This window comes from Acinonyx jubatus, chromosome A2, assembly GCF_027475565.1.
Source record: "Acinonyx jubatus isolate Ajub_Pintada_27869175 chromosome A2, VMU_Ajub_asm_v1.0, whole genome shotgun sequence".
Lineage (NCBI taxonomy): Eukaryota > Metazoa > Chordata > Mammalia > Carnivora > Felidae > Acinonyx > Acinonyx jubatus.
In genome coordinates this window covers 163,363,500-163,371,776 of record NC_069383.1, presented here as the reverse complement: position 1 = coordinate 163,371,776, position 8,277 = coordinate 163,363,500, and the positions used below count along the sequence as shown (strand labels likewise).

Sequence of the window (8,277 nt, the reverse complement as noted above, 5' to 3'; positions counted from 1 at the left end):
CCCTCCGGCGGGGCTCGGCCGGGAGCCGCGGGCAGAGCCGCCTTAAGGTGGCGCCGCCGCCCCCGGCCCGCCCACCCGGCCCGCCCGCCGCGCCCCTGCCACCTCCGGGCTGCGGGCACCCCCCTCCCCCGGGAACCCACCCCTTCCCCCACCCCGGGCCGGCGACCCGTGGGGAAACTGAGGCTCGCGCCCAGTCCCCCTCCCCCTCCCGGAACGTCATCCCCCCCCCCCACCTCCCCGAGGGCCCAAGCGAGAGAGACAGGCAAGGAAACCAAGAAATACCTGGGGGCCCACAGTGGGGAGCAGCGTGGCGGGCAGGGGACAGTTGGGGTCAGAAATGGCCTTTCTGAGGGAGTGGGCTAAGACTTAGGAGGCGGCCTGGCCCGGTGCTGGCGGGGACACCTGCGTCTCTCTGGGCCCCTCTCTGGGCCTCAGGGTTCCCACCTGTAAAATGGCAGACACAAGGGCTGCTTTTGCCGAGGCGGTACACGAACAGCCCTCAGCCTGGCCTGGCACAGAGTAAAAACCCCCACAGGTGGGATTTGGTGTTTCCACTGCTACCTCCAGCAGACTGGGCTGTCTCCTCCCTCAGACTCAGCTCCCAGGAGAAAGGCAGTTGAATCCCTGCCATCAGACTCAGGTGTCTGAGGGCAGGGGCTGCACCTCCCACCACAGACCACAGACACCTGACACTCACCTGGGAGGGGGGACATTCTTATTCCCATCCTGCTTATGGAAAACCTCATGGTCTTTTGTTAAGTCGATCAACAAACGCGTATCGACCACCTGTTGTGGACAGCACACTGCGCTGGGCACTGGGCACAGCAGAGAGCAAAACAGAGAGAAACCCTTGCTTTGTATCAATCCCTGCATCTGTGTCTGCAGGGGAGTGAGCAAATAGTGCCCCAAACCCTGTTAAACTTAAGAGCATTGCCTTCCAGCCAACAGGTGTTTCTGGAACATCTATTACCCGCCAGGCACCCTTCCAGGTACCGGGAATATAAGGGACAGCGGAGGAATACAGATTCCTGCCTTCTGTGAGCTCCGGGAACAAGACAAGATCACAGCTTGGTAATTATGGAATCATTTGTGTGTACAAAGGAAGAGTTTGGGGAGCAGGTATGGAAATGAATGAGAGGGAACCTGCTTATCCGGGGTGTCTGGGAGAGGCGTCTTTGAAGAGGTTTACATTGGAGATGAGATCTGGAGGATGCGAGGGTGGGGAGAGGAACAGAGATCCTGAGGATAAGGATTTGAGTGTGTGTGTGTGTGTGTGTGTTGGAGTATTCAATGGCTCCCTATTGTCCTCACAACAACACCCAAACTCCTCCCTCTTCCCAGGGACAGAGGGACGTTCAGGCCCTTCACTGTTTTCCCAGCTGACCAGACTGGGGCCTGCCTCGGGGCTTTCGCACTTACCGTTCCCTCTGCCTGGAATGCTTCCCACCATTTAAGTCTCAGCTCACATGTCACCTCCTAAGAAGACCCCCTTCCAGCTGCCCATTCAAGTGGTGTTCACCAAGGGCGTTCACGCCTCCCGTCTTGTGATCCTCCAACACTGTGCCCTGTTCTGGATCCTTCTGGGCCCCAGCACGGTTTGTTATGTTCTGTTTTGACAGGATCACGATGAGGCTGTGTGGGGACAGAGCCTATCCCTGGCAGAGCCAGGCACACAGTAAGCGCTCAATAAATGAATAGAACAGGCCGGGCGGTGCAGCCAGAAACAGAAACAGAGCATCCAGCTAAAGCCAGAGATCCGCTGGCCACACTCGTGCTGGGAACTTGTAACAAACAAGAGTTCCGCCATCCTGCAGTGCCAGGAACTTCAGGTTCTGGGGGGGTCTGTGAAGTTCTGTGTCCAAAACCTTTCCAGGAAGTGTCGCGCCTCCCCTGGATGTCCCCCCGGGGCGCTAGATGTAGCAACGTAGCATCCCCCCTCCCCCCCGCCCGCCGTGCCTCACCCTGCCAGGCCCCACAGTCCATCCTGCTCCCCCAACACAGAGCTTCAACCCAGCCCTGTCTCTCCCCTCCGCGTACCACTGAATCCTATTCCCTCTCCCCACGGCACCCCCCTCCGGCCTCCTCACCCCTCCCATCTGAGCTCAAGCCACCTACCTCCCCCATGCGAGTGGATTTCACCCTTGTCACCTTTTGTGAGGCTGGCCCTCCCTCACTCCAGACATTCTCGGGGCTCCCCATTGCCCTCGGGACAAATCCCCAGGTCCTCAGGCTAGCATCAGATGCCCTGCACACATTCCCACCCCCCCCCCGCCCCCCATCCAGGTTTCACCTCCTGTCCACCGGTTCACACTCTGCTGCAGCCACACCAGTCCCAGTACCTACTCTGTGTTCTCTCCCACCTCTGGGCTTTTGCCTGTGTTGTTACCTCTTCCTGGGATTCACTCCTGCTCCTTTTCTGCCTGGAGCAAATCCACATCTTCCAGGCCCAGCCCCAAAGCATCTCCTGCAGGCAACCCCTCCATTACACACACTGAACTCAGGCTGTTCAGGGAGGGATTTGTTCTAGAACCCATCCTCCTAAGGGAAGATGCTGGGGTCCTAGGGAGGGCCCGGGGGGCAGGGGGTGGGGGGCAGAGTCAGGCACTCACTCCTGGGCCCACCTAGTTAGTGTCATGACAGAGGGAGCAGCATCTGGAGGGACCAGGGCCTCTGCCTGGTGAGTCCAGAGGAGGCTTCCTGGAGGAGGGGACCTTTACCCACCAGGCTTTAGATGTTTCTACCAGGCACATGCCACAAGGGAGGGTAAATACAGATTTGTGGATTGCCTGAGAAGCCACAAGACCACACACACACACACACACACACACACACACACACACACACGCTATGGTGTATATGATCTGCCAGGAAGGAAGAGACATTCTGCTCTGAGCAGCAGCTGTGAGAATTTGGGAAGACTTAGCTGAGAGCAACCTGTGAGATGGGAGACCCCCAGGCAGCCCATGACTCCATAACTCGCTGAAATGTCACATCCAGCCAGAGCAGGAGGCAGGGAAAGCACTCGCCAGGGGTGAGTTACAGTCTGGGCAGTCTAGCACAACCTTCCCGCTACACCGAGAAGGCTGCGTGCGCCCAGCTAACTCTTGGGCCTTACACGGCTTCTCGCCCCACCTCCCGAGGTCTCAGTTTCCCCATCTGCAGAATCCAGGGAGAAGCTGCAAAATGGGGGAAGGGACTTAGCTTTCGATCTCTCTCCTTCCACTTAGGAAAGCTCAGCCCCGGTTCCTGGCTGGGTTTTTATGATGTGGATTTTTTTTTTTTTTTTTTTAAAGGAAAAAGCTGAGAAGCAGCGCTGGGACCCGGGATTGCTCAGACCACCTTAAATCAGCCTCGCCGCCTCAGCTACTGTGGAAATTCCTTTCTCCGCGGTGGTTGGCTGGGTGTGCCAGCCAATCCTCCCGCGGCGCTCCCACATGGGTCCATGACATCACAATGGGCACTGGCCAATGGAAATCAAGAAACCCGCGACCAATGGCAGGAGGCTCTAGGATCGGCTGGGCCAATCGGAAGGCTGCCAGCGGGGAGTGCGGGTCGCCCCCTCCCTTGGAGACGCTGAGAGCCTCGTGGACACCAGAGCGCACCAGGAGTGGGGGTTGGGGGGGATCCGGTCCGTTTAGTATCCGAAAATCCGGAGACGCCAGCCACCCCCTGAGCCTGGCGAGTCTCTCCTTAAAAGCAGGAGCCCCTCGTCCAACAAAGTGCCTTGAAAAAGCCCGGCCAGCTGGCGGGGCCCACTAGGCGCCTTTCGCCCTATTTCACAGATGGGTAAACCGAGGCAGACTTCAGCTCAAGCTGGACACCTCCCACCTCCAATCCCCGGGAAGAGCGGAGACTCTCAGCCGGGACTGGAGGCCCCTGGCACGACTCAGCTTTTGTTTCCAGGCCCCGCGGGGGGAGGATAAGCCTACGTGTAGGCGGAGGGGAGGGACGTGCGCGTTTCCGTGCCTCAGTTTCCCTGAGCGCAAACGGGAGAGGAGGCGGCCGCGGGGTTCTCGGAAAGACTACGATCCCCAGAAGCTCCCGCGCGGCGCCCGCCCGGGCTGTCAATCAAAGTAACGTGGGTCCCTCTCCCGGCCCGCGCTCCCCCGCCCGCCGCCTCACTCCTGCCAGCTCCCGCTCCCTCCCCGCCGGCTCCGGGCCCGGCGCGGTATAATTACAGCCCATTGATCCGACCCGGGCCGGGAAAGCGGCTCCCTCGGGGAGGCCAGGCCTTTGGCTTCCGACTTCGCCAACCTCAGCCTACCGCCCCCGCCCCCAGCCGAGCTCCTGGGCCACCAGCCAGGCCTGTCCCCTCCTGAGGGCCAGGGCTCTCAGGTGACCTCGGAGCCTCTGTTCCTGCCAAGGTTGGCGGTGAGCCCCCCTCAGAAGAATCACACACGTTAACTTCCACCTGGGAACGTGGGGAGGCCTCCCCCTTGTTCTAGCGCCCCCCACCGTGACCTTAAGACTTGCGCGCCTCTCTCTGAGCCTCGGTTTGCTCACCTGTATTGTGAGATAGTTGGGCCAGACTTGTTCGTGAAACCAGTGTGCTGGCTCTCTGCTGTCCCGTGTGTGAGCAGCCAGGCCGGGCCAGGATGGGGACTCAAGGAGGGGTTCCCGAGATTGGGAAATGGGGCGTGTGGGAGGCCCACAGAGCCGAGCACTCTCAGCCCCCTGCAGTCAGGGCTGAGATGGAGGTAGAAACGGGGCTGTGGGTGGGGGCAGAGACAGAGCCAGGAGTGAGGTCCCTGCTTGGGAAGTTGGGAAGGCTTCCTGGATGTCAGATGGGGGTGTGTAAGCTGGGGTTCTGCAGAATGCATAGGAGTTGCCTCGTTTGAGCAGTGCACGTGTAGTCGGGGACTGGGTGGCCAGTGTCGGGAGGCACTAGGATTGGCTGAAGGCTCCCAACCCCAGCTGCTGCCTCTGAAAGAACTGGGCAGCTCCAGAAAGAAAAGAAGGGGCCTCAGGCAGTCCAGGATGGCCCCTGCTCAGTGGGTTTCCTCACCTGGAAACCGAGGTGGGTGACAGAATCTTCTAATACACTAACACACACGCTCCCTTCCCCCTACATTTTTGATGATGCATTAAAATGGCTCAGCCGGTAGAGCCTTCGACTCTTGATCCCTGGGTCCTGAGTTCGAGCGAGCCCCGTCTCGGGCGTAGAGATTTGCTTTTAAAAAATGTGATCAGATCCCATCCTTCCCTCTGCTTAAAAATCTTCCAGAGCTCCCCATCACCCTCAGAATAAAATCCAAATTCCCACCTGTGTCTGCATGGGCTGACCCCTGTCCTCTCCTGCCCTCACCTCCTCCCTCTCTCCCCATCACTCTCACTTCCCTCCAGCTTCTCAGCCCTCTTGGTTGTTACTTCTAACATACCAGGTAAGGCCCTGCCCCAGGACCTTTGCATGCACTGTTTCCTTTGCCTGGATCACGGCTGACTCTTCTCTCCCTTCCAGTCTTGGATGGAACATCACATCCTAGTGAGTCCTGGTCCGGCCAGCCTGGCTACAACAGCCCTCAACCTCCCGACATGGTCAGCCCCTCTCATTTTATTTCCTTCGGTAAAGTCTCATCCCTCTCTGGACACTGATTATTTTACGGTCGGCCCAGGCCCAACACAGTGCCTGCCCCTTAAATTTGCTGGGAGGATGAAGAGGCAAGGCTAGGGAGGGGCAGAACCCCTTCCAGGTCACCCAGTATTCATATTCGGGGCAGGGATCCAGAGTCCCTGACCTCCTGCCCATTGCTAACCTAGCCTGCAGGGGTCAGTGGCCACCTGAGGTCACGCCTCCCTTGGAGGCCTGGGTTCCAATCTGACTTTGCTGCTGTGCCACCGTGATTCTGTAAACTGAGAGGAACAATAGGACCTTCCTTGTGTTGTCATAGGGTCAAACAGCTGGATGGGGAGGCTGGCTTTGCCTGTCCTGTGAGTGTGTGCAGGGGGGAAGCAGGGCGGGACCTGGCCCAAAAAGGCAACCTCTATTTGGGGCTCTCCTGGTCCCAGACCCCACATCACACGCAGGGGCCCTCCATCCCAAGTCTGGGCCTCACCCTCTACACCCCCCACCCCCCCCCCCCGCTCCCGGCATCTCCGCGAACCCCGCCTCCATCCCTACTCCGGGGGGCTCCTGCTGGACCCCAGATTCGCCCGGTCCCCAGCAGGCATCGCACAGACGTGTGTGGAACATACTGTGTGGCCCAACCGGAAGCTTACTCTCTCCCAGCTTCAGGTTCGCTGGGAGCCCTGTCTCCCCGGGCCTCAGTTTGCTCATCTTGAAAAGGGGGTGAGCCAGCCCTTGATAATGGTACCTCCTGCCCTTACTGCAGGGCCAGCTGGATTATTCCCTTTACTTTGTGCAGGAACCTGCAACAGAACAACAGTCCTGCTGCCTCTGGGCTTTTGCCCTCTTGGTTCCCTAGGCCTGCAGCCCCTCCCCCCATCTCCCTCCCCTCCTCCCCCCACGGGCTCCTGCCATCCAAGTCTCAGCTGAGATGTCACCTCCACAGAGAGAGGCCTCTGTCATTCTCTGTCTCCAGCCCCTGTTGGAGCTTTCTTTGTGGCATTTGGTCTGTGAAATCATCTTATTTTCTTATTTGCTGGTTTATTATCTGTCTTCCTAGACGCTGTGGGCTCCACCACGGTCAAAAGCAGCTCTGTCCTGGGTCCCTGGGCACCCACCCCAGGGTCTATTACACAGCAGGCGTCCAATAAATGCCGGTGACCAGTGGGTCTGGCTGCAGGGCAGGGTGGCGTGGAAGCGGCCAGGCCCAGAGACGCCTAGGGACCTGTGCGGGGTCACACAGCGCCAAGCTCACTCAGGGTGGGCGCTCAGCGGCCCGGGGGCCATCCCCGCCCCGCGTCCCAGGTCGGCCAGACCGTGTGCCATGTAGCCCGCCGCCCAGGCCGGGAAACCCACCATTAACCACGCGGGCCGGGCCTGCACGTTACCCAACAGGCCCGGTCAGGCCCAGCAGGGCACCGGGAGCGCGGGCCCCGCCCCTCCTCGGGGCCGGGATCGGGAAGCGGGGAGGGGAGGAAAAGGGAGGAGGGGAGTGGGGCGCGGGGAGGAGGAAACGCTGGGGACCCGGGGAGGAGGCGGAGGGTGGGCAGGAGGGGAAGGGTGAAGGGGACGGGGGAGGGAGGGGCGGGGGGGGGGCGGGGGAGAGGGGGTAGGAGGGGGCGGGAGGGTCAGGGGCGGGGGAGGGGCGGGCTTCCAGGCCTGGCTGGCGCCCCGCATCCGGGCCCTGGGGCCGGAGTGGGTGGGAGAGGAGAGGCGGTGGGTGGGGGGTGGGCATCCAGGGCGGGGGCGGCTGCGGGGCGGGGGTGGCGGGGAGAGTAGGAAGGAGAGACAGACAGGGAGGGGAGGGAGAGCTACAAAGACCTTGAAGGACGGTGGGGGGCGGGGCGGGTGAGGGAGAGAGACCCGGAGAGACCGAGGATCTGGGACACCCAGAGACAAGGGCGGAGACACACGGAAGGGCAAGACTGCGACAGCCCGAGAGACCGTCGGGGGGAGTCCTCGGCGGGCAGGGCCCTATGGTGCCTGGGCTCCCTCCCGCCGCGTCTAAGGTCAGAACGCGTCTAAACGCGGCGCGAGCCTCTGTCTCCCCTCCAGCCTGGCCCCTCCTCCGCTCTAACACCTGCCGTGGCTCCCAGGCTGGCAGGCGGGGTCCGGAGGGGCTGGCTCGTGCGCCGCCATCTCGCCCGCTCGCTCGATCTTCCCCGAACACCTACCGCGAGCCAGACACAATGCTAAGCCTGGAGATGCAGTAGTGACCACATCAGACCGAATGCTTTTGTCACAGACTCAGAGTGGGGGTCGGGGGTGGGGGAAGGGAGAACAAGGGAGTATCTGTTGCCTTAAGTTGTGCATTGCGATTGATAAAGCCAGCCAAAGAGGGGGTGTTGATGGCAGTCCCCGGCCCTGGGGACAGTGTGTTCCAGGCCAGGGAAAGGCCCTCAGGTGGTGTCAGAAAGAGGCCAGGAGCGCTTAGGGTGAAGGCCTGCACAAAGTCCCTCCCACTCCCCCCTCACCCTTGCCTCCTGCCCTGCCCTGCCTGGCACTCCCACCCTTGAAGCCCTGCTCTCCAGCACTGGTTCCAGAAGCTTCCTCTTTCCCTTAAACAAAATGGCTAAGACCCTGGACCCTGTAGCTTGGACCTTCCTGCATCAGAACCCAGGTTCCTGGGTGTGTGCTCTTGGGCAAGTCACTGCCTCCGTTTCTTTATCTGTCTAATGGTCCTTCCTTCACAGGTATTTTCAAGAATTAACTGG

General features: G+C 60.6%; 1 long non-coding RNA gene across 1 annotated transcript; it reads left to right on the top strand.

Annotated features, from left to right (window-relative positions):
- The first annotated feature begins 230 nt into the window (after nt 1–230).
- LOC128314976 (uncharacterized) lies at nt 231–4,546 on the top strand. Its single transcript, XR_008297355.1, has 3 exons — nt 231–1,071; nt 1,342–1,675; nt 3,294–4,546. It is a non-coding gene; the product is annotated as an uncharacterized LOC128314976 (long non-coding RNA).
- Nucleotides 4,547–8,277: the final 3,731 nt, after the last annotated feature.